The 26283-nt window shown below is 39.4% G+C and overlaps 1 protein-coding gene and 1 pseudogene across 4 annotated transcripts in view; one reads left to right on the top strand and one right to left on the bottom strand.

Moving 5' to 3' along the window:
* DMD (dystrophin) overlaps positions 1–26283 on the top strand; it is a 2642350-nt gene that overhangs the window by 2419087 nt on the left and 196980 nt on the right. The gene's annotated exons all lie outside the window — the stretch shown is intronic.
* LOC130359949 (U2 spliceosomal RNA) lies at positions 6193–6354 on the bottom strand (annotated as a pseudogene).

Genomic DNA, 26283 nt, shown 5'->3' with positions numbered 1-26283 from the left:
ACAGAGCAGAACGAAGAAACATAATCCTAAAACCGACTAATGTAACACTGAATAAAATAAAAGGAGCATGCTATATAACCATGGATAAAAATCCAGATAAAATGATAAGATAAATACAAGGTAAATTCTCAAGCAGACATAGTCAGAATATAGCACAAACAGACATAGTAGTATTGCACTCAATAACCAGCACCAGAATGCAGTAGAACTCTGGCTTAATAACTCCACCTTAGTTCTCCTTCCTTTCAATGCATTAACTATTCCCTATCCAGGTCGAATAGTAAACTGCTCTGAACAAACTAGTGCGTGAATACACACCTAAACAGAAAAATACAAAAACAAATAAACGGACATTACAGTACTCCCCCCCCCCTTAAAGAGGGGGCACTGGACACTCCAAAAAACACAAAACAAGCATAAAACATACCAGAAATTTTTTTTTTACAAAAAATACCTGGGTGCCCATGTGGCTCCAGGATTGCCACCTGGACGCAGATGCTTGGCTCAAGAACGGAGGAACGCCATACTGCAGCAGACAGGCCGAACAAACACAATCCTAAAACCGACCAATGTAACACAGACTAAAATACAAAGAGCATGCTATATAACCATGGCTAGAAACCCAGATAAAATGACAAGATAAATACAAGGTAAATGCTCAAGCAGATATAGTCTGAATATAGCACAAACAGACATAGTAGTATTGCACTCAATAACCAGCACTAGAATGCAGGAGAACTCTGGCTAAATAACTCCACCCGAGTTCTCATTCATTCAGAGCATTAACTATTCCTTATCCAGGTAGTATACCAAACTGTTCTGAACAAACTAGTGTGTGAATATACACCTAAACAGAAAAATACAAAAACAAATAAACGGAAATTACAGGCCTCCCTTGTTTTTCATGTACTACATTGATGGAAAAACAATAGTCCAAGGTTAGAAAAACATCTGCTTTATTTCAAAAACAGTTCCATGGGTTGTGTCAGGTATCACAGCTTATCCTCACTTAAAGGGGGATTAGCTGCAATACTAAGTATAACCCATGGACAGACTTGGTGCCATTTCTATATAAAAGGCAGATCTATTACATGGGCCACATAGCAGTTGAATGAGAATTCGTAGGAGCGGTCATTCCCAATGTAAAAGGATCAGCGATCAACCGACAAATGAGAAAATGCTTGCTCAGCTGATCTTTTGTGCTCCCATTTAAATCATTATTATCGGCCACACATCACTCTATGTAAATGGTGGATGTGCGGCCGACAATGATTAAGTTAAAGGGCCGCATGAACAATCCTGTCCTGCAAATGGTAGAGCCATAAAAAGGCTTATTAAACAAGCACTGATCATCGAGATCAACACTTGTTATATTGTGCCCCATCTGCCCATGTAAATGGGCCAAAGGGCCTTCACTAATCCTGAATAACCTCTATAACTAGATTATTTATATTAGCAGAGGCATAGCTTGTAGCTTCTGGGCCCTGATGCAAAATCTGCAACAGGGCCCCATATGCCAATTAAAATACTGGTCTCTCATGGGGCAGATGTGTTTTGGGGCCCCCTTAGGCACCAGGGCCCCGGTGAGACAGCTACCTCTACTACCTCTATAGCTACGCCCCTGCATATTAGATATAAACAGTTACTATTGTGCTGCTTGTAAAATTGGAAACCACCTGTAAGGTGTAATCTTCAGTGAAAGTGTCAATAGAATTTTTATTAATCTACTTTACTTGAGATGTTTGACTATTGTGTTCATTTGTATCATGTACACAGTACAACATGGATGGTATCAACAGCTCTATTTATTTCTATGTACCAATGCCAAGTGAGGAAGAATGATAGTGCAGCATGTAAATTTGCTAGGAAGCGAATGAAAGCCAAAAGCATGAATGTGTATCCATTATGATATAGGGCTTGGCGATTAGGCATGGTGATAGATCACTGTTTCTTGCATATTCTCATTTGCTGTTATAGGATTTACAAGGTTTTTTAAGTAATATAAATTTTTTGACTTTACAGGTAGATATAACAATATGGCAGGCAGAAATTTACCATCCACCAGGGAAAACAGGAAACATTTCTCAAGTTTAACATCCAGTCAAACTGTTGATTATAGAATACAGTAATACAGCAACATTATACTCTGCTCTGATGTATGTAACGTATGCAATATATTTTCAACATCAGACAAGTTAGCTAATATATCCATGTGAATTTATAGCTCAGATTCAGGCTATGCCTCAGTGGTATAATTATGTATGAGCTAAAACTTTATTCACATAGTGCAGATATAGAGAATAAAAAGTGTAAAAAGTATCAAATTTCACTTATACGTCTTTCCCTGGGACCCATTGCTTGTTTTGGTTTGAAAATATTCACAAAATATGCATTGCAGAAACAAGACTTTAGACGGGAAATGAAGACCTACAATGTTCTTTTTCTTTAATACAGGTTCTAGCATTAAACGTGCATGATCACCCCTTGCCTCTATGGCATACAATCGGGGGCACACTAATTCCTGCATGGACACAGGAGAACTCATAATACCATATACACAAAAAGAAAATCGAGTTCAAACAACTCCTTAATTAAAATCATGATTTTATTAGTACAATTTAAAAAACAATGTGAACAGACGCCAATAATTGAAATTGGGATTAGGTTAGGTTCCAGTACAAAAAAATAGGGCTACTGCCAGCTGCAATGGGCTAACCTCTTGATAAAAGGAAACCGAAACGATCGTAGGGGTCTGGGCTCTGCAGCTTAATATGGGTAAGCTTACCATATGCACTTTATCTTACCAGTCTCTGTGTCTCTTTGCAGTCTGCATGGATCCATAGATAAGCGTTTGTGTTACCACTATATCATCACACTATCATTGCGCAATATTATATCTTTGTATATATATGCACATGCGAGTTGAAATCTATTTTAGTATTTGCTTGCACTAATTTATATTCTATTATACCCACAATTGTGGTCAGTGTATACTTTAAATACCGTATATAGAGCACTTTAGTAGCAATAATTGATATGCAGTGCAGTTCTCTTAGAGACTGAGATATTATATTAATTACTTGTTACATCATATTATATGTTAGCCCATTGCAGCTGGCAGTAGCCCTATTTTTTTGTACTGGAACCTAACCTAATCCCAATTTCAATTATTGGCGTCTGTTCACATTGTTTTTTAAATTGTACTAATAAAATCATGATTTTAATTAAGGAGTTGTTTGAACTCGATTTTCTTTTTGTGTAAATGTTCTTTTTCTCCATGCCATGTTTTCATACCTGGCAGTTGATAAACCTTACCCATCTTTAGCTAAAAAATCGATACTACTATTAAAAGGGGTAAATCCCATCACTAGCCAAAGGATAAACCATAAATGTATTTAAGAGTCAGGGCCCTAGCAGTGGTATGCTGTTTATGCAAATCATGTGAACCTATCTGAGATTTATGAAAAGTAAAGTTTCCCAACCATCTCCAGCCACCACAAGCAGACCAGAGATAGGGGCCCTTGCTCTAAAGTCAGGTGTGGGTCCCAGAGGTGGAATTAACACGTATCAGACATCTGTTTCATATCCTGTATATATGTTATAAATGTTGATATGTGAATAGCCCTTAAAAGAAGCAGTCCATAAGCTCACACTATAGAGTTGCATATGAGATCTAGCTTTAGTCAGTCTCTTTTTCTCCCTGTTACTGAAGACCTTAAATCAGAAGAGCTGTTTATCAAAGAAGGTACAGGAGAACCTGCAGAGACAGGCAGTATGAGTCAGAGAAGTGTTATAGCTCCGCAGGTACCACTGTATGGATTCACCGGCTTCCACTGCTCTCTGGCACCCTTAGGACAGACATTCAATCTTCAGCAGCATACTTTGCATAAGGAGATATACAAAGGAACAAGAAGGGTGAAGCTAGGTGGGACTAAAAATAATCTGAGCTGCCAGTAGGGATCCTAAATTTTTTGTACAATATTATAGTGTTTTTTGTTAATACGAAGTAAATGCATAATTACATAACTTAAAGGGGTACTCCGGTGCTTAGACATCTTATCTCCTATCCAAAGGATAGGGAATAAGATGCCTGATCGCGGGAGTCCCACCGCTGGTGACCACCGTGATCTTGCACGCGGCACCCCGTTTGTAATCAGTCCCCAAAGCGTATTCGCTCCGGGTCTGATTACGGGCGACCACAGGGCCGCCGGCGTGTGACGTCACACCTCCGCTCCCATGTGACGTCACGCTCCGCCCCTCAATGCAAGCCTATGGGAGGGGGCGTGACAGCTATCACGCCCCCTCCCATAGGCTTGCATTGAGGGGCGGAGCATGACGTCACACGGGGGCGGAGGCGTGACGACACATGCCGTCGGCTCCAGGGACTGACTACAAACGGGGTGCCGCGTGCAAGATCACTGGGGTCCCCAGCGGCGGGACTCCCGCGGTCAGACATCTTATCCCCTATCCTTTGGATAGGGGATAAGATGTCTAAGCACCGGAGTACCCCTTTAAAAACTAACATTATTTTATATCCCTCTAGCCCTAACCCTCTGGTCTTAAAGAAGGAATCGTATTGGTGATTGACCTCCTGTCTAAATATTAGAGTATGTAGACAGGTTGTCAGACTGTTATCACATGTAATAATGCTGCTAAGCTGGAATGAAACACATGACAATTCTGGAATATTAGTGGGGAGTTGTGATTGTATTGGCAAAAAACCCTGTATAAGTAAATTTTTGCAGTTTGCTATTTTTGCAGATATACATTTATCAGTAAGCAAGCATCACTTTTATTTCTACTTTTAAATGTAAGAATATTAGGAAAATGTCTATGAATTATTTAATGTAATGTAACTATTAGAAGGAGCAGTCATGAGAACATGTCACCAATGTTTAGGTGGCAAGGAATAAAAATTTCCCATGGATTAGTCAGACTGTCTTCAATATCCTATTCATTCATTGTAGGTTATTACAAAGGGCTGATAGATTTGTAGGTCTGTTTCATTCAACACAGCATGAATATTACTTCAATAGGTAATGTGATTTTTAATAATGATATTATATTACTAGATTACAATTTAAGGCATTTGTTAAGGGGAACGTAACTTAAATGGGTTTCTCTGGGACATTAACATTGATAGCTTAGGATAGGGCATCAGAGTCCAACCTCAGGGTTTGCACTAAACAGCTTTTATTATGTCAGGCCAGATTACAGGTCAGCGTACCTTCACTTGAATGGGATAAGCTGCAGTACCTAGGTACTATGTATAAAAAGCTATTGTGCCTCTCTATATGCATGGTGCTCACTGTGAGATAGGACCCTTGATGAACAAATATTGATGGATCATAGGTGAGTTTTTGCCGCATCATTTTGCTGATCTGTCGGGGCCTGGAAGTTGGACTCAACCAATAACACTTTGATGGCCTAACCAAGGGATAAGTTATTATTGTTAAAGCAACGGAAAGCCATTGTAAGTAAATTAAAAGAGAAGGAAGAAACATTTTTTTTTAGAGGAATGAGCTCTCGAATCACCCAAAGTGCAAGAAAAAGTGCAAACGTGTTACACTAAAAAAACGCGCACAAAGGATGCGCTTTATCGCAAGCCCTTCTCCGACAGGAGAGAGGCCCCCACCAAACCTTAGCCTTCGCCTCCTGCGAGGTTCCAGTTTCGATGTCCCTTTTTGCCGAAGCTACTAAGGGACCACAGATGCTCCCGGCATCCCCCTTCAAGTCAGCCAAGGTATCTGCCTGCAGAGCCATTAATGGACGGGACCCTGCCCATGCAGGAGTACCTGGGGATTTTGCAGGCAGGTGCAGAATCTAATGGCCACACACACACCTCCCCTAGACTGCTAGGACGGACACCCAGATGGTCTACTGCATTCTAACAATCCTGTGGACACACAATATGCAAAAAGTGACACAGTGACAAAAAGAAAGAAATAAGTGAATGTGTGCTGATATACTGCCCGGACATCCGGTCGGATTTATAAAAATTTTGATGATCCTAGCCAGAAGGCTGGGAATCAAGAGGTGAGTGCTACAAGATGAAGAGTTCATGGTGCCAGTGCTTCCACTCAGTAAGCCAATACTCCCAGTGAGTTTTGGCACCTCAGGGTCACCACTCCCCAAGGCACTAAAGGACCTCTGCTCTAGTCCCTCTCAGCCTCATGGCGAGACCCGGAGGGAAACAGGTCACATTGGGGCAGCAGTCGAGCTGATTCCTCAGAACCCGCCCCCTCCATGCAGCACCCGTCCTCTCCAGTCTCACATCGATGGTGTCTGGTCCTCCGGTAAAACTGATAAGAACAGATACTACACTTGATCTTAGCCAAAAGGCTGAGACTTTATAGTTCATTGAATAAATGTGTCTGCTTAGTTATTAATAGTGTTCACATCAATTTCTTCATTGACCCAGCCAATTGTACTTGTCATCTCTATAATGGACACTTGTTGGTCAGTCTGATAGATGGCAGGTCCAGTAACAGACACAAAAAAGACAGCAATTCATCTGTTCCCAGTTCTAATGTTAACACAAAATGTGACAGCTGGAGAAGGAAGAAGCTGTCAAGAAACAATAGGGCAACATATGTTGATGATGAGAAAAGTGAAAAAATCACCCTTAGCGGAACACATTTAACATTTTGAAGGCTAGTTTCACTAAACTGACCTATTTTTTGGAGAGTTAGCATATACATTTGTAATGCAAATATATTCATAAGTGCTCATGAAAATGTATTCATTGGAATAGATTCTGTTTGTATATACATAATTACCATACATGCACCATGAATTTCATCTCCAAGCTTGCTTGTTATTTTTATTGTATTACGTCCATTCCAGGCTAAATTTGAAAAAAGCATTTAAGTTTCAATTTCATAGCAACTAAGTATCTATACATTCTATACAGCCTAGTTAGAGGTATAAAAATAAATAGCACAGTAGGATATTTGATATGGGCTGTGATGTTGGGGATATTATAAATTAGAAATACACTCAATATGAACTTTCTATCGTTCTATTTTACTGTTTAACTGATTTTTCTAGAAATTCTTGTATGTGACTACCTAGGCTACATAAACAAAAAGTGACAGGGAGTGTCAACTCTATACAATTTCTTTCAATATGCCATATAAATGTATATAAATTACTGAGGTTGTCAACTTCTATAAGGCAGACTACAAGCCACTATGAAGAGTGACTCTACGACCAATACAAACACTATTGACTGCAAAAGAAAGGGAGGCTAGCTAGACTTCCGTGTGCATAACAGCTCATTTATGTGAGAACATAAGGGGATGGATACATACCAGTGTAGGTAAATACAGAGAAGGAGCCGATGTACTGCAGCCCCTTTATTGTGGGGTCCCATTAATTACTGTGTGTCATTACTTACTGTGATTGTAAAATCCCTTTGCAGGACATATAGCGACTGATGTGAGCGGTCGGGACTGTTTTTACGTAAGGTAGCCTTGAACATTGGCCAACATGTGAACAGAAAAACAAGATTTAGGGTAGAAGACAAAAGCCTAAAATAATTTCTTATTGGGATAAGTCAATTTAGCAGCATGTGCAGTATTCCATCTGGAGACTGGACGGTCGTACTTTTCTGTGAGAGGCCTTAAATTGCACAACATAACAGCAATTTAATGTGTAACATTGCATGCAGATTAGATGTTGTCTTTAGCTAGCTTCAATGGAGTAAGTGCAATAATCCATTTGCTGCCACAGGGGCACAAAAGAAAACACTGTGTAATGAGTTTTTGTTCAGTTTGCCAATGAAAGAGCAGAAACTAATGCATCCACAAGCCAAATAACTTCCAGACATGACATTATTTTTGTAAATAGCATTAGGTAGCTAGAATAGTAATGCATATGTTAATGCTTTGAGCCACTTCTTAAAAAGTAAGCTAGAAAAAAAGGACATGGTTTTGTCTATTGGTAGATAGATAGATAGATAGATAGATAGATAGAATGAATGAATATATATTAATGCAACAAAAAAATATAAGAAAGCTTGACAAAGTTTCTGCTATGTAAAATACAGATAAAGTTCTGCATTTGCTAAATGGTAGCTCTTTTGAACCATTCTTCACTTTCTTCCCAATTGTTCCACCTTGGGTCTGTTTGCGTCTGAGAAACCTGTTGGATTACCACTACAAAAACAATTCCTTTATTTCTTATTCAGCTGAAACTATTAAGAAATCAGCTGGGTAAACTTTAGCTTTCTTCAGTGTTTCCCTTGCAGTGAAAATAGTTCTCTAGAATTTGTTTTGCAAATAATCAAAGAGGTTTCTTCTATTTAGAGAGTAACTTAGGGTCCCCTGTCGGTGCAGGGAAAAGCAAGGTGTGATGTGTGTAAAGATGGCCTGGCAAGACACCCAAATCATTTATTCCCTAATTGAGTTTTCCACCTTCTACTAGTCTAATTCAATAATATACTCATTTGTAGCTTACATACCAAGGATAAAGCATGAGATGCCAGCACTAGAGTCTGGTTTGCAAATCACTGTTGTTGAGGAAAAAAAAAGAGACATCTTACAACTGCATTTAAGGAGGCACGGAATTGTTCCTTCCAAACGCTGGAACATGAATAACGCTAGTCAGATTGGAGGCATATCGCTTAAAGCTATCACATCAGAAGATGAAATAAGAATGCCTTTAGCTAGGCAGGACACTGGAGAGAGCTAATCGGGGCCCACAAGTGTCTGAGAGTAGAGGACGTGTCGTGAAGTTGGATATATTCTATACTAACATGAGGTGTCTCCAGAGACTGGAGCTTACGCATTTGTAGAGAATGAGATTTTGATGCTTTCATTTAAGGAAAAAAACAAAACTAATTAGCCAGGAGAGAATAAGGAATGCAAATGTTTCTGAATTAGATGAGAAGTAGATAGCTGAGCCGGCTAATCCATCACTTGTCTGTTCTCTACTGTGGAGATACAAGCTTCACACAATCTGCCCACTGCCATTTACTTGTGTGCTGTAAAGCTGTTTGTATCACAAGGTGAAAAATATAGGAATTTTGTTTTAATTAATCACATTACTGGTAATTTAAAGTATATAGAACAATTTCATGCTATCTTTGGTATAGATAATAGAAAGAAATGAAGCGGTGAAGACCTGCATAGAAGTCCATACTTTTTTTATGTTCTGTTTTCCAAGCTCATCATGCAAATGAGAACTTTAATGGCTTAGTTTGTGTGATAATAGAATTTTCAAAAAGATTTGTTCTCTTCTAAACTCTCTTACATTTGTCATACTGTATATGACTTGGGTTCATTCTATCTAAGAGATTGTCCTATGACAGAAAACCCCTTTTATTTTGAGAGCCAGCAGACTTCCAGGCTGATTTGGTTAAGGAAGATGTAGCGTGGATGAAATATTTTACTGTTGCAAGGAAAATGTAGTGGTACATCCATATAAATGGCAATCTGTATAAGACAATACATGGGCAGTTCAAGTCTGCCAGAGCAGCAAGACACCTGTGGTAAGTGTCTCTCTGCTACTCCGGGGACTTCATCTATGATGTCCATATTCCCCAATATCACATTCATGAATTAAGTAGAGGCATATAAGGGTTGTATATTGCAAAGGCGTCTTTTACTCACGCTCTATTGCGAGGTGCTATGTCTAGGCCTTCTGTTTAACTCCTGGGTGTGACTACTATCTCTGTACCCCTATGGCTTTGCTCTGTTCATATACATTATAAAATATCTTAGCTTGTAGTAAAAGCTTTGTCTAGCATTAAAGGGGCTGTTTGCATAGTTTTATTTGTAAAGTGGTGATCAGGTTAATGGGGTAAATAAAAAGAAAACATATATTTATCTTCCTCACTTTCTGCTGTCCTCCTTGAGCCCTGGTCCCCCTGCACATCACACATCACTTCCAGTTTTGTGGATGACATGTGGACATGCCTGCTCATCCAGTCAGTGGCTGCCATGGTGTCCCACCTTAACCTCTAATTGGCTGAGTGGGAAAATCCATGCGCCGTTCCCACACCCAGAAGTGCCGCAGGATATTAAGAACCAAGTCAGTGGCCGCCTACCTTAACACCATTGTACAAAAATATAACTACCCAGACAACCCCTTTAATACACTATTGTGCTTTTAAATGAAGTAACAGAAACACATTTTTGTAATCATGCTTTTTGAGGGGTGAACTGGGGAACCCCAAGATGTTGGGTTCCGGTTTTGATCATTTCCTTTGCAACCCCTTTATTTAGACCTAAAAAGTCCAGGGATCAGTTGAAAAACAAGCAAGCGCTCATTCCTCGGCTAATTAAAGCTTTTGGAGGCCAATAAAATCATCGATATCAGCCGCACATTACCTCGTGAAGAGCTACACAAACGATCCTTGTGAAGGCTCTGTAATCGAGCACCGATCACAGAGATCAGCACATTTTACTGCTGCAAGTTGGCCCATGTAAAATACACAATTGCCAACTGTATTACTAAAAATGTGTATTCCTTGTGCTGCATACCTGTGACTGGAAGTCATTGCTTCCCCTAAAACAAATGCTTGAGAACAATTCTCCTAAAAACAATCTGCCTTCACTGGCACTTGATTACATAAATTTTCACTTGACACGCACTCAAATGACAGGAATAAGCATCACTCGATGGAGCTAGTGACACTGTTCATTTTACATGCTGTGTGAATTAGAAGGGCTTCTGCGATCATGACAAGACATTTCCATGTTTCCCAAAACAATCTTTGCCACTTTGAAGATGGCCTGAGCTGAATTAGGTTATTATCTTCAGATAAGTACCATACCAAAGGTACTTTAGCTGGCAGATATAAAATAATCTAAAGAGTTTCTCTTTTGTGTTAAGTGGATATATACTTGATCATATACTTAACACAGCATTCAGAGTGCTTGAAATAAATCCCGAACTACTTCCTGTCACTTAGACTATTCCTTTCCATGAAAACTCTACAGAAATAGAAATTTGGAATCCTAGAGCACAAGATGTTTTCTAGGTACTGTCTCTGTGAGTCTCCAGCTTATTTCCAGAATACGACAATACTCATGGACCACTGTCTTATACAAACACAATCTTTTTCGTTGCAGGTAACTCTTAGTTACCCCAGAGTACAGGTCATACTCCCATAAGATAATGGGATAATTTCATCAGATATCCAATGATCTGTTTGACGAGACATTGCTCTATTGCAGGCATAGGCAAGCTTTGGCACTGCAGATATTTTTAACTACATCTCCCATGATACTCTTAATCCTAAAATGCTGCCAAAGCATCATTGGAGTTGTAGTCAAAAACATCTGCAGAGCCGAAGGTTGTCTATGCCTGCAATGTCTGGTCAAAAGAATTATTAGTTTTAGAAAGTGGTCCATGAGTATTGCCATATTCTGTAACTAAGCATCCCACCACTGTATTGTGATGAAAAGTTTTCAGTCTTAAGATCTGCCTTATACATTTAATTGCATTTATGGTGTAGTAAGTTACTGTAGAGTAATTTGAAGTATTGTGAGTAGTGAATATTCCCCCCTCCCTGAGTGGAAGGGTAGAAAAGCCCAGCTTAGTGCAAAAGGTATTCATGAGTTGTTTCAGGGGGACTTTTGTGACTGGCACTATATGAAGGCTTCAATGCACTTATTGAGCATTGGGACAGACACATAATAACAAGAAAAATAATAATTACTGGTACCAATATATCACATCAAGGTTTATTCATCTTCTTGATATTGTGGATACAAAACAGGAAGTGTTTCAGCCATATTTTGCTTCCTTAGCTGTCTAAAGGAAAGAGATGAGGAAGGCGAACATAGCCAAAATGCATCCTGTTTATATATATCCATGCTATAAACCTTGATATGATTGAGCAAGGTTTGTACATAAGTACATATGTTGAATCATCTCCACCACGAGCACCACCACCCACAGTAGTGCCAACCTATCAACCTTGAACATCTTATAACAATGCTGGGGCTAACAGAAAGAGAGCAAAACTTCCAATATATAGCCAATATAGGCCGATCATGCCAAACACAGGTTTGTTTTTTTTCAGCTGCGATTGGCCAAAAAAAATTCAGGATCGATCAAGCTAATTGTTGGACATTTTAGCCAACTATTATCTTATGTATATGGCCAGACCTGTTTGGATTTTACACAGAAACGCTTTTGCTCTACATTTGACATATGTAAATGGTTCAGCGATCGGTCGACAAGCAAACCTTTATTCGTCAGATCACTGGATCCTTCATGCAGCCAATAAAATCATTGATATCGGTCGCACATCCCTTTGTGACAGCTCTGTAAACAAGTGTCAATCACTGAGATCAACACCTTTTTACTTCTGATAATAGAGCCCTTAGACTCAATTGACATTAGTGTAAGAGAGAACCCATTCAGCAAGAACAAGGGGGCTCAGTCAAGATAACTTTGCACTGGTCCCAGCAGTGTGGTATAGGTTGGTTATATAGGGATATAGCACTGAAACTGGCGAATGTTTTAATATTATGGCTGAGGTGGAAAACATATTTTAAACTAAATAAAACCTATTCTCAAAAACACATTGGTTTTTAATAAAAACATAACATTTAATGGATTTATCATAAGCTTTCAGTATTTGATTTAGATGTAAATATGAAAAACAAATTGCACGGAACCTAATAGTGATACTTTTGACCCGGCCCGATCTCCTCACCCTAATGATATGTAAATGTATTGGTAAATAGCATGCATGAAAGCTGTAAGGAATGCAGATTACCATATCACAAAGGATCACTGCTCATTTCTACAGCAGAGCCTCGAGAATCAGCCGAAAACTCCACATAATCTTTCTAAATTAAAAATGAACAACTCTTCTGGGCTTCTAATTAAGTGTGAAATTTTATCTTAACTCTGTTGCTGATTTTCACATGTTTAATATAAACATTTATCATGATGTAAGCGCCTGCAGGGAGAAACAGTGATGGGAGGAAAAAGGAGAACCAAACAAGTGAAGAGAAGACTTGGTGTGACCAGAGAATTGTATTTCAAAAATGGAAGTGGATATTTGTACAAATTGAACCATTTCGTAGGCATTAAAGGATGACTCCATAGAGAAAACTGCCTTTTACAGTTTAGCTGCTTTTCTCAGCACATTATATATAAAGAATACTGAGCAGCTCACAGAGCAACAAATGATTGGTTTTATAAATACTGATATTCAGATCCATGTGCTCCACTGTAATGGAATTTAATGTTTTCCATCCTTAAAGGGGAAAACTCCTCTGTTTTTTGTTTTTGTTTGTTTGTTTGTTTTTTAAAGCAACTGGTGCCAGAAAGTTGAACAGATTTGTAAATTACTTCTATTTAATCCTTCCAACTTATCAGATGTTATATGCTCCACAGGAAGTTCTTTTTATTTTGAATTTCCTTTCTGTCTGACCACAGTGCTCTCCGCTAACAACTTTGTCCATTTTAGGAACTGTCCAGAGCAGGAGCAAATCCCCATAGCAAACCTCTCCTGCTCTGGACAGTTCCTGATATGGACAGAGGTGTCAACAGAGAGCACTGTGGTCAGACAAAAAGGAAATTCAAAAAGAAAAGAACTTCCTATGGATCATACAGCAGCTGATAAGTACTGGAAGGATTACGATTTTTTAATAGAACTAATTTACAAATCTGTTTAACTTTCTGGCATCAGTTGATTTAAAAAAATGTTTTTCCAGTGGAGTACACTTTTAAAACTCATTCAGACATATGTGTCAATGTATTTCTATTTCTGGATAACGCCTCTAATAATACCCACACATAAGCAATTTTCAGATGCTCATCTTGTTATAGCTTGTATAGTAACTTTTTTGGTCTAAGTATATGCACACTTATTTTTGCTTAATATTTGCTTACCACAGGATAAGCTCCTGAAGCAGTACTCGGCTGTGACTTAAAAGGGTGCTACGTCCCTAGATGTCTGATTGCGGGGGGGGGGGAGGTGTTAGTCCGGCCGCTGGGATCCCCCACGATCTCTGACCCAGCACCATTTATGTTCAAAGTGCCAATTTAGGGCGGTCGTGTTCGTGACGTGAGGCCCCCTCCATTCATGTCTATGGGAGGGGGCATGATGCGATCAGACATCTTATCCCCTCTCCTTTAAGGCCCTTTTACATATGACAATTATCAGGTGAATGAGCATATGTTGGACCACTCTTTCCTGATAACTGTCCCTTGTGAAAGGCCAGTGATCAGCCAATAACTACTAGTTGGTCAAATGCTTGCATCTTTTGTGCAACCAATGAAATTCTCATTACAGGCTACACATTGCCCTGTGTAAACAAGGGTTGTGCAGCCAACAATGATGAATTGGACAGATACGCAAATGACACAGAGAGTAATGGTGTGAATTCAGCAAACAAGATCCAATCCCATAATTTTGAAGCACGTTGGCACCTTGCAGAGACGTAGCTTGTAGCTTCTGGGCCGCGATGCAAAGTTTGCCACAGGGCCCCATATGCCAATTATAATATTAGTCTCTTGTAAGGCAGATGTGCTTTGGGGCCCCCTTTGGCACCAGAGCCCTGGTGAGACTGCTACCTCTGCTACGTCTATAGCTACGCCCCTGGCCCCTTGTAAAAGGGCCCTTACACACCTGATTCTTCTGGACATGTAAATAAGTAATAAGTGGTCCCCATTCAGATCTGTTTTATTGATCTGCATAAGTTGTTAAGTTCCAGCATGGGAACTGTTCTATATCTCCTTGTAATGTCTGGTGTATATTACGTTATCTTATTGTAGCTTAGACTTCTTATGGGCTACTTGTTGTAATGAGGTGCATCCTTATACTTTTCCAATTTCTGGAGCATATAACATAAGTGCCCTGTTTATTTTTCAATAGCAGACACAAAATCATGAGTAGTATATTCATAGCACAGGTCCAACTGCTAGTGATCAGTGCAGAGTCATCTCTGATGTATAGATATGGGAGACCATGGTGTCTTCTACATCTGCCTGAATAATTTAATCATCCTACATCTGTTGTTCTAAAATGGGTTTTGCGCTGAGTTATTGAGAAAAGTTACTAGAAGCCTCTATTAACATGCAGAATCTCAGGCTAAGCTGATTAGTTCACAATACAAGGCATAAAACTGGTACAGGTTAACAAATTGGAGTGCAGGTGGCTATCCACAAGATGTAAATGATAACTTCTGACATCCAAATAGTGCAGGTCACAGCATTAAAGCAGCAGACTCCAATATATTAAAAAAGGCTGTGGTCTTTTTATTGGTTACCAGCAGTGCAGCGTTTCGGCTATAACTTAGCCTTTGTCAAGCAAAAACAAGTGAACATGATACATATATTGTATAAATGGTACAAACATTTGTGATTGGTACAAATACAGGTGTAAGTGCTTACAATTATAAAGAAGCCGCATCTCCATAAACTCTCATTGGTCAATTTTTATATGGGACAATGTAGTCATAGTGACAACTAGTCATAGTGACAGCATCAAGTATATTGTAAAAAACAAAGAGAAAAAGAAACACAGCCGCACATCCACAATGTGTATTTTGATCTACTTGCTTCTCAGCATAAATTCAAAAACTAACAGGTTGTTAGTATACATTTTGATCAAAAAATACAAGCCCACTCGCCACATCAAGACCACCTATTTAGAGTGGGTCCCTAACCTAACACTGACGTAGTGCCGGGAGGCAACCACTACCCCCGTGACACCATGCCCACAAGAGGAATGACCCAGTGGCAAGGCAGCCCCACTGCTGCCCGACCAAGCCCCTGGCTCTGGGTCACTCCACCCACAGACAAAGCATCACATTAACAATGGTCACCGCAGAGCACCACACCAGTGGGAACACCTACCATGTGCTCCCTGCCAGAGGGCTGGGAGAAAACCCATTTGCAGTTTCCTGCTGATTAAAAATGCATGGACCGAATGGGTGGAGCAGAGTGCTGGCTATGAGAGAGGGGAGAGACTACAATTCGCACATCCACAATTTGTATTTTAATCTACTTGCTTCTCAGCATAAATTCAAAAACTAACAGGCTGTTAATATACATTCTGATCAAAAAGTACAAGCCCACTCACCACGTCAAGTATATTATCATATTATCATCAAGTATATAGTAATGTATAAACCACTGATCCTTAGATGCTGACCTATTCCTGTAGCGTTTACCAATGGTTCACCCACATCCAAAGTTTCTCTCTCCTGTTTGTAAACAATTGAACCACGCCTGCATGTGTATAACCACGCCGACTGTCTCCTTCTGAGAGGGGGAACCATGCCCATAACCACACTTACCCATATCAATAAGATGCACACACGTCAGTTCTCCAATCACTCGCCGAGCGTTCTGACCAGCTCCTGTTGGTGCGCATCAGCAACTGACTTTCGCTAAGGATCCTGGAGTGTCCATGCGCATGCGCAGGGATCAAACACTGATGCTGCCAAGAATCTGCGCATCACAATGAGATCCCGCAGATGCGCAGGGATAAAGGACTCCTAAAACAACATGAAAACAAGGGGCATTAATGAGAAAGATTAATCGTGCAGGATCATTATATATAAAGTAATTTTCTCAAATGGATATAATGGAAACTTGGATTTGATGAACCATTGTCTTACAAAAAATAAAAACATATCACAATTATTACAATATATATACATTTATTATATTTCATCCATATACAAAATAAAACATCAGGGACAGGTCAGCGTGGTCAGAGTATCACTATCCATTCAAGTATCTTTGTGCATAAAGGTGTCTTGTGCCTTAAAATTACCTAAAGAGAGATAAAATACCAAATAATATGTTATATTTTCCTACTGAGTAAGAGAAATTAAGAAGAGAGAAAGAAAAATAGAGAAAAAAATAAATACATAAAAAAATTAAAAAGGAAGAAAAAAAGGGGGGAGAAAAAGAAAAAAAAGGGGAGAAAAAATAAAGATAAAAAATGAAGAAAAAGAGTGGGAAGAAGAATGAAAAAAAGGAAAAAGAGAAAAAGCAGAAAAATAAAAAGTATAAATTAAAAATAACAAATCAAAATTCAAAATAAATAAAAAATAGATAATAAAAAATAAACATAAAAAATAAATAATGAAAAATAAACAAATAGGTGATGAAAACAGAAAAAAGAAGAGAAAGAACTGAGAGAAAGGACAAGAATGAAAAGAGACAAAAAAGAGAGAAAAAAGAAAAGAAGGAAAAACGAAAATAAGAGGGAATAAGTTAAAACAAAAGAAAAGAGGAAAAAAATATATATGCATAACAAAATTTTGAGGATATCTCAGATAATTACATAAACGGTTTAAGGCTAAAGTCCATATTCAACCCCTTGGGATGCATAGTACCCAATCAATAGATCCACCTTAATTCCTTCTGTCTCAACAGATTCTCGCGATTTCCTCCCAATCTCATTGGGGGTACATGGTCGATCACCCTGAACCTTAACTAGCTGATGTCATGCCATGCCTCTAAAAAATTATTGGGTAAAGGTAAATCCATTTTACATGTCCTAATTGAGGTCTTATGGCCATTAAGCCCAATGCGTACCTCATTTGTAGTCTCACCTACATAATAAAAACCACAGGGACATTGAATCCCATTAATAACAAAGCTAGAGCGACAAGTATTTCTGACATGTATCTTAATAGGATGGCCTGTGTGTGGATGGTTAAATGTGTCTCCCTTTGTAATACTGTTGCAATGGCTACAACCGAAACATGGGAAGTTACCTGATTTTAGTGGGGCAAGTACAGTTTGTTGGCTCTGATTTCCCTTAAGGCTACCGATATCTGACCTGATATGGTGATCTCTCAAATTTTTACCCTTACGATAGGCCATGACAGGGAACTCATGTATGTCTGTGGTATTGCTGACCAAATCCCAGTTTCTTCGTAACATCTTTGCTACCTTCTGGCTATTACAGCTATAAGTGGAGATGAATGGAATCCTGTTAGATACCCTTTTAGGTTGTTGCTCTCTCTATTTTATCCAATCTGCTCTTATGGTGGTTCAATAAGGTTTGTGGGTACCCTTTCTGCCTAAATTTTGTATCCATCTCTTCTAAACAATTCTCCAATTGTTGTGGACTCTAGACTATCTATTTCACTCTTACCATCTGGCTCCACAGCAACGATTACACCATTGACCTAGGATGGAAACTGTCATATGTCAAGATGCTGTTGCAAACAGTTTGTTTGGAATATAGATCCAAGGATAGTCTCGAGTCCCTCAACTGTACCTGTGCATCCAAGAACTGTATACATTCATTTGAAACAACCATTGTGAATTGCAATTCTGGGAAGACCCCGTTAAGTTCATCCAAAAAATTTTGAAGTTGTGTATAGTCCCCACTCCAGATGACAAAGGTATTGTCGATATACCTATACCAAGTTTGAACAAAACGGAACCAATGTGATGTATATACATATCGGCCTTCAAATTCAGAAATAAAAACATTCACATAAGTGGGCCCCACGTTGGAGCCCATGGCTGTTCCCCTGTTCTGGACATAGAAGTTATCCCCAAGCAGAAAATAATTCTGTCTGCGGATGACCTCCAATAAGTCTAGAACAAGGGAATGCGCCCTCTCCGACATTTCTGTTTTTGACAAGCAATTGGCGATAGCTTCCAGGCCCTTAGTATGCTCGATAGATGTATATAAATTAACTACATCAAATGAGACCAACATAGATCCAGTGGGACACACAATATCTTGTATTCTATTAATAAAATCAACCGTGTCCTGAATGTAAGATTTAGATGTCAATGCATAGGATCTTAAAATCTTAGCCAAATAAATGGCTACTCGTGACAATGCGGAATCCCTCCCGGAGACAATCGGTCTCCCAGGGGGTTCCCGTAGACTTTTATGTATCTTCGGGAGACAACACAGGACAATACAGGATCAGGGTCCGAATAAGAAATGTCTCCAGTTCTTCATCAATAATACATTCTTCTCTAGCTCTCCTCACTATTGCTCTAAGTTGTCCCTTGATCTTGCATACAGGGTCTCTATGTAATAATTACTAGGGCACCCCCTTTATCTGCGGACTTGATGGTAATTTCACTGTTTGGCTGTAACCTATGTAATACCTGTAGTTCCTCTCTATATAGATGATGCTACTTAGAAGGTCTATTGTCGTGATTATCCCTTAAGGTCTCAACTTCCCAGGTAACCACCTCTACAAAAGCATCTATCCCATTATTGATCTTGGGTGGCATAAATGAACTATTGTTAAATAACCAAGTTTGTTTCAAAGACAGTTCTGTCATAGGTGCATCATTAACAGTAACTTTTCTTTATCTTTGAAGAAATCCCTCAGGCGCAACCGCCTGAAGAAAGTCTCCAAGTCAATAATCAAGTCAAACCAATCAGTTTCCACAGTAGGATTAAAAGATAGTCCCCTTTCCAATGCATTTAATTCAAATGATAATAGTTGGAGAGAGGATATTTTTACCACTAATGATTCTTTTGGTGAGTGGTCCGGTCCCTCGGTGGCTTGTTCTGAATTACATGTCGGTGCGGACTCCTCCGCCTGTGTTTCCGCCCTCCTTGTCTACTTTTGGGAGTGGTTCTGTTGCCATCTATAAAAAAGGATTCTGTACTGAGCTGAGGAGTCATTATCCACTGCAGTGGATAGAAAACCATCCACATTGTTGGTCTTCCTGCGATATGGTTGTTTCATTTTATATATGGAGGAAATGTAGTAAATTAATATATTGTAATAACTGTAATATGTTCTTATTTTTTGTAAGACAATGGTTCACCAAATCTAAGTTTCCATTATATCCATTAGAGAAAATTACATTATATATGATATCCTGTATGATTAATCTTTCTCATTAATGCCCCTTGTTTTCATGTTATATTTATATCCCTGCGCATCTGTGGGATTGCATTGTGATGCACAGATTCTCTGCGGCATCAGTGTTTCATCCCTTTGCATGCGCATGGACACTCCGGGATCCTTAGCGAAAATCAGTTGCTGACGTGCAGCTGGTCGGAATGCTCTGCCAGTGAGCGGAGAACTAACGCGTGCGCACCTTATTGATATGGGTAAGTGTGGTTATGGGTATGATTCCCTCTATCAGATGGAGACAGTGGGCTTGGTTATACACACGCAGGCGCTGTTCAATTGTTTACAAACGGGAGAGATAAACTTTGGATTTGGTTGAACCATTGGTAAACACTACAGGAGCAGGTCATTATCTAGGATCAGTGGTTTATACTATATACTTGATGATGCAGGAACAGAGAACAAGCAGAGGCCGCACTCACCATTCAGGTCTTTATTTCAGTACGGCAGTGGTAGTGGTGGCTACAGGCGGGGGAGCAGGGTGGAGAGCGGGGAAAATCGGAACAAGTTGTTTCATGCGACTAGACTATACTTGATGATGTTGGACACTATATGATCCACTTTCTTTACACACTCGATTGTTGATAAACTATTTTTGGCACTATGACTACATTGTCACATGTAAAAATTGACCAATGAGAGTATTATGGGGATCTGGCTTCTTTATAATTGTGAGCACTTACACCTGTATTTGTACCAATCACAAATGTTTGTACCATATATATATGTATCATGTTCACTTGTCGTTTATGCTTGACAAAGGTTAGGTTATAGCCGAAACTTTGCACTGCTGGTAACCAATAAAGAGACCACAGCCTTTTTTCACATTTTGGAGTCTGCTGTTTTAATGCTGTGACCTGCACTATTTGGATGTTGATAATATGGACTGGTTATCCGGAGGGTCACCTGCATAGTAGCTGAGACCAGTGCTTTCTTCCATTTCTCTACTGATAACTTCTAACAGCCTTTCTTCTAGACATTACAATATACATATACAATGGTGTTAGAAAGTTTGTGATTCCTTTAGAATGTTTGCATTGTTTTCATTTAAGATGGGATTAGATCCTTCATCTAACTCATAAAGGTAGAAAGAAAACATATGTCAATAAATTAATTAATTAATTCATTAAATAAATAACACATGTACAATAATAATCCATACCATTAAAATCACATGCCTAATATTTTTCCACCAATTTTTTTGCAGTAAAGCAGAGTAAATTAGCCCGTTAAAGGAACAGTCTGCCATAAGAAAATAGCTTTCACTTGAAGTGGTACACATGGTCTCTAGTGATGCTTATGCAAGGGGGTGGGGGGTGGGACTGTGGGTGCAAAATTCTTAGGGGGGGGGTGCATAATCTGCTGATTATTGTACACCCCCCCCCCCTCCCCCTCCCCTAACTTAACCTGGCAAAAGTACAGTGAAAAATAGTGACCGGAAATGCATCAACACTTACTACTGTACATTGTACATTTTCAGTGTCAGGTACTCTAGCACAAATGTTAGGTTAGCCGTGATACAGTGCATGCATCACCATGCAATCCTGTGCAAGAGCAGGATGTCCAATGATAGAGCCTTTCAATTCTGTATAGTGCTGAGCAGCAATGCATACATTGTATTAATCGCTGCTTACTTTACATTCGCCAGCCCAAGTAAGGGAGTGAAATATTCATCTTTCCCTGGGTGCTGCCAACCCACACTATGCCAGTGCACTGCATCCAAGGAATACCCCACAAGAACTGCTGTTTTGAAGATGCTCCTTACCCTAACGTCTAGCTATCATAATTTGGCTTCTGTCAAAGCTATACCCTTTAGCTTTAAGAGCCACCCCTTGACAAATGTCATTGTATCAAACTAACCAATGTTATCTTCCACTGTAAGAGCTTTTAATGTTTATTTAATTGGATGTGGGTGTGCAGGTTATTGTTTATTTATTGGTTTATTACCAAATAAAAAAATAAAATCCTACAAACTTTGCAGCGCTTTAGTAGTTGAAATGAAAAAATTCTTACCATCTTTCTTTTTTACTTTAATCACTTATTCAAGTTATGGTTTAAATTCCTTAGGGCTCATGCACATTAACATAAGATGGCGGCATAAAATGCTGTATGAAGCTATAACACTGTAAAACTATACTTTGTTTAATTCCAGTATGGAGGTATGCATAGATTTCACTTCCACCAATACCACAGAGGCAACATACAGTAGCACACGCACACATTGTACTAGTTTTTTTGAAGCTCAGTATAGGCTGGAATACTTTTTTTTACAGTAGAACCTGATAAAAAGGGGAGGCAACCCTTGAAATGCATTATCCATTTACTGTTCTACATGAGTCATTTTCCATGAAGCATTGAAAACTACTCCCACCATCCAAATCCAATACTGTATATTGGCAACATACTTTGAAATAGTAAAATACGTGGGGCCTTAAAATAAAGCAAAACTCAAAAACGTTAAATTATAGATGGCTTGTAAGACTCACTGCAGACAGCAGGTACCCAGGGAGTAGTAGATCCGTAGAACCACAGTAGTCTGGAACAGGTGATGTAGTAGATCCGCTGGACCTGTGTGGCAGATGATGCGGGCCGTGCCAGGGAGCAGAGTCTAAAGTGCCGCTGGTTTTCACCAGAGTCCGTCGGAAGGCGGGTTGAGCTTGCTGCGGCAGGCGACACCGAGGTCGCTACCCCTGGCATGACTCGACAACACAGGTGGCTGAGGTGAAGCATGGTACCAAAGGAAAAGGCAGGACGTAGTTGGGCAGGCTAGAGGTCAGGGCGGGAGGCACAGGAGTGTAGTCAGTAGGGTAGCAGAAGGTCAATAGGCTGGCGGCAAGAAACACAGTCGGGTCACGGAATACAAAGGTCTGGTACACGGCAAGGAATAATAAGTACAGCTTTCTCTTAGGTGCAGGGCAAACAAAGATCTGGCAGAGGTACTAGGGAGGAGCAAAAACTTATAAAAACAGTGCAGGTGAGAACACTAATTACGGGCGCACTGGCCCTTTAAATTTCAAAGCTCCAGCACGCGCGCTAGGAGGCGGGAGCGTGCACATCGGAGCTGAGGGACAGAGGCCGGGGACGGAGGTGAGTGACAGGCTGGGACTTGCATGCGGGCACGTCCCGTGATGCGAATACCAGCCCCGCCAGGAGCTGACACAGGGGAGAAGATGCGCTCAGGGGCAGTATGTCCGACCAGAGCGCGGCTCATTACATGGCTGTTCAACTTCATAACGTTCTGACTTCACCCCCAGCATAGATTTATTAAGTTCTGCCTTTTTTAACTTGAGTTTACTCTACATTAGTTTTTCCAGTTTCCTTCTACACAAAAAAACAAACAAACAAAAATAAAAACACAGGTTAATGGGGTGCTCTGGCCCTAAGACATCTTATCCCCTATCCAAAGGATAGGGGATAAGATGTCTGATCGCAGGGGTCCTGCCACTGGGCACCCCCACTATCTTGCATGTAGCACCCACCTCTGGGAGCAGCACGCAGCGCTGTAGCCTCGGAGTCTGCCGGGTCACGAATACGGGGCTGCAGTATCGTGACGTCATGCTGCATGCGAGATAGCGGGGGGCCCCAGCGGTGGGACCCCCGTGATCAGACATCTTATTCCCTATCCTTTGGATAGGGGATAAGATGTCTTAGGGCCGGAGTGCCCCTTTAATGAGTTCATACAAAATTGGCCCTAATGTAAGTGCTTGAGATAAGTAACACCATTTACTAGATAATTTAGATATGTGACCTATATAATACAACTTCATCCACCTGTCAGGAGACTGAATTCATCATTGCTAATAATAGTAGACATCTAGGTGCCGTAGATTGTCTTTATTTTATTTCTTTATTACTGTTTCTGATTCAGAAGTGGCATAATGATGTAACTTGAGGTTTATGTACTGAACTACTTTTGAGAGCACAGACAATTCAAATAAAACCACTAATAAAAGTTAATTGAAAGTATACATTGTACAGTTTATTTTACGGTATGACCCATTGGCAGGCTTTCTTACAAGTAGCATGAAAAATCCTTCTAAGTAAATGCAATTTTACTTCCAGCGCGCAACTCCAAAACACTGATCCTTAAATAAAAACTTCTGTATTCTTCTCCTCCACATTATGATTACAGTTCAGACTGTTCCAAATTCACAATCTCTATTTCCTTCATCCTCTAAGACCAAAATCTACAATCAAGAGAGCCCTGAAAATCCACACATATATGAATTATAGACAGTGAAGTTTACAGCTACATACACAAAACAAACCCAGTTTGAATTGAAATACCTTCAATGTCATTTTCTTCTGGGCTACATTCCAAGTTTCTTATTTCCACTATTTTTTTTCCTTTAAATCAGTTGTCAAATGAGATCATTTTTGTAATTTAGTAGCAAAGCTTCACCCTCTCCAACAGAGAGATCAGAGACGACCTATTGTATAAATCAGAATGAAAAGAGACCCAACAGCCGGCACAGCTTTTTTATAGCATTGACGAGATGTTTACATCTATCATCCACTATATCTGGTAGACGGTAATGAGTATTTTCCCCAGGTGTGTGATTCTATTTAAAATTTTCTTTCTGCAATGTGTATTATTTGTCCTATCACTCCTATGCATTTTAAATCAGTATGTAAAGGAACCGGCAATAAAATCATTTTGCATTGTTTATTGGTCTTTATACCAGAGCTCATTCGGAAATGAGGCCTCAGTGCCATTCATTAAAAGTTGTGTGGGAACACGTATTGATTCAGCATTGCTAATTCTTTTTTTGTTTTATGGAAGGAAGGGCAGCGGGTACAGTATTTATGAATTGTACGTTATGAGTAGTCTTAATCAGTTTATGGATGTAAAGTTTATTGGCATGTTTACGGACCTATAAAACTAAGCTCTGACACTTTGAGATATAAATATTGCGAGTGAAATACATTTCTTTGTGTAAAATTTTTCATATCCATAGGACCATGTCCTGGATCTCTGTCTTCTACATATATGAATCTACTGATTTACTCAGAGATTTTCTTCAGAGCTTTTTTGAGAATCCATCCATCACTTTCCTTCTGTAATATCATTTTGCTATACAGCAAAGTGCTATAGAGTAAAGGATAACAAGTTTGGTAGACATAACTAAATAATTATTCCAGACTAATTTTAGTTTTGATCCAGTTACCCAAATCTTGCTTCCACAAGCTTGTTCTTCAAGCCTACAATTTATTTTGCCCTTCCCATAGGACAACTATTATATGTAAAAAAAATAAACATACCAAAAGGTAAATATAGAAGCATAAAGCGCTTTGTGAGTATACTAAACGAAAAAGCTTAAAGGGGATGGCTAATTTACATAAGTTCTGCCACAAGCAAAAAATTCTATCCATAGAAGCCACTTAGAATATATACTGTTTGCGTATATACTGTATATACTGTTTTGAGTATGCCTACTGAGTTACCTGCTAAGAGCACTCTATAATAAATGCTGTACAAATTCAACTTCTGCACATCATTCTTCTTAGTAGTATCATGAGCAGATGGTCAGAAGGCCGTGTATGCATATGCCAGCTATGTATGTGAATGTGTACAGCAGAATGTATGGATAGTGTGAAAGGTAATGTCATAATGGTAAATGACTTGGTCCATGTAAGCTCCAAGTTATACAACGTTGTAATATGGCACCCATCGCAGTCTATGTGACTGTACTTCTATCTGCCTCAGTTTTTTTGTGTAATCCAAGAAAAATTGATGTATTTGGCTACCTCCATCAGTCCCATAGACATTGAACGGAACAGTGGTCACATTACTGCTATTTTTACACAGGGGACTCAGGAACCACCATTCTTGTGATCGGTAGGAGTTTTAGGGCTCGTTCACACAGTAAAGGTCGGGAGGACGAGAGTTGAGCAGAGATAAAAAATACTGCTAGCACTCTTTTTTTTCTCTCTGCATCAACTCCTGTATTATACTGGACACCTGATGGACCCCATTCAGTTGTGCTCCGACCTTTTAGAGTCTGTTCTGCACAAAAAAAAAAAAAAAAAAGAAAACAAGTGTCGACCCTAAAGTTGGAGTCCAATGGCCATGTAAACTTAGTCTTTCTTGTGGGACCCCTAGGGATTATTCATTTATCAACTATGTTGCTGGGTGAAACATTTAATGAAACTAATATTAAATACACAACACATTCTCAGGTCTGTTAAGTAAAGAGTTAAAGGTTCTAAATGAGACATTTACTTGATTTCACTGCCCCAGGGTGAGAGTTTGCAATACATTTCACTAAGCTATATGTAATAGCTGTACATTTATTTATAGCAGAATATACAAGTTGGGTTTAATTAAGGGAAAATAATTGGACCCCCAAGCCTTTTTATTCATGACCATGTAATGAAGTCAAACATATGTCCCATTCTCCAGCAGACTTCAGTCCATTCCAGACACCATTCCAAAGACCCGGACATATAT

This window comes from Hyla sarda, chromosome 2 (genome assembly GCF_029499605.1).
Source record: "Hyla sarda isolate aHylSar1 chromosome 2, aHylSar1.hap1, whole genome shotgun sequence".
NCBI lineage: Eukaryota > Metazoa > Chordata > Amphibia > Anura > Hylidae > Hyla > Hyla sarda.
The sequence above is the reverse complement of the archived record's forward strand: the minus strand, read 5'-3'. Positions and strand labels throughout refer to the sequence as shown.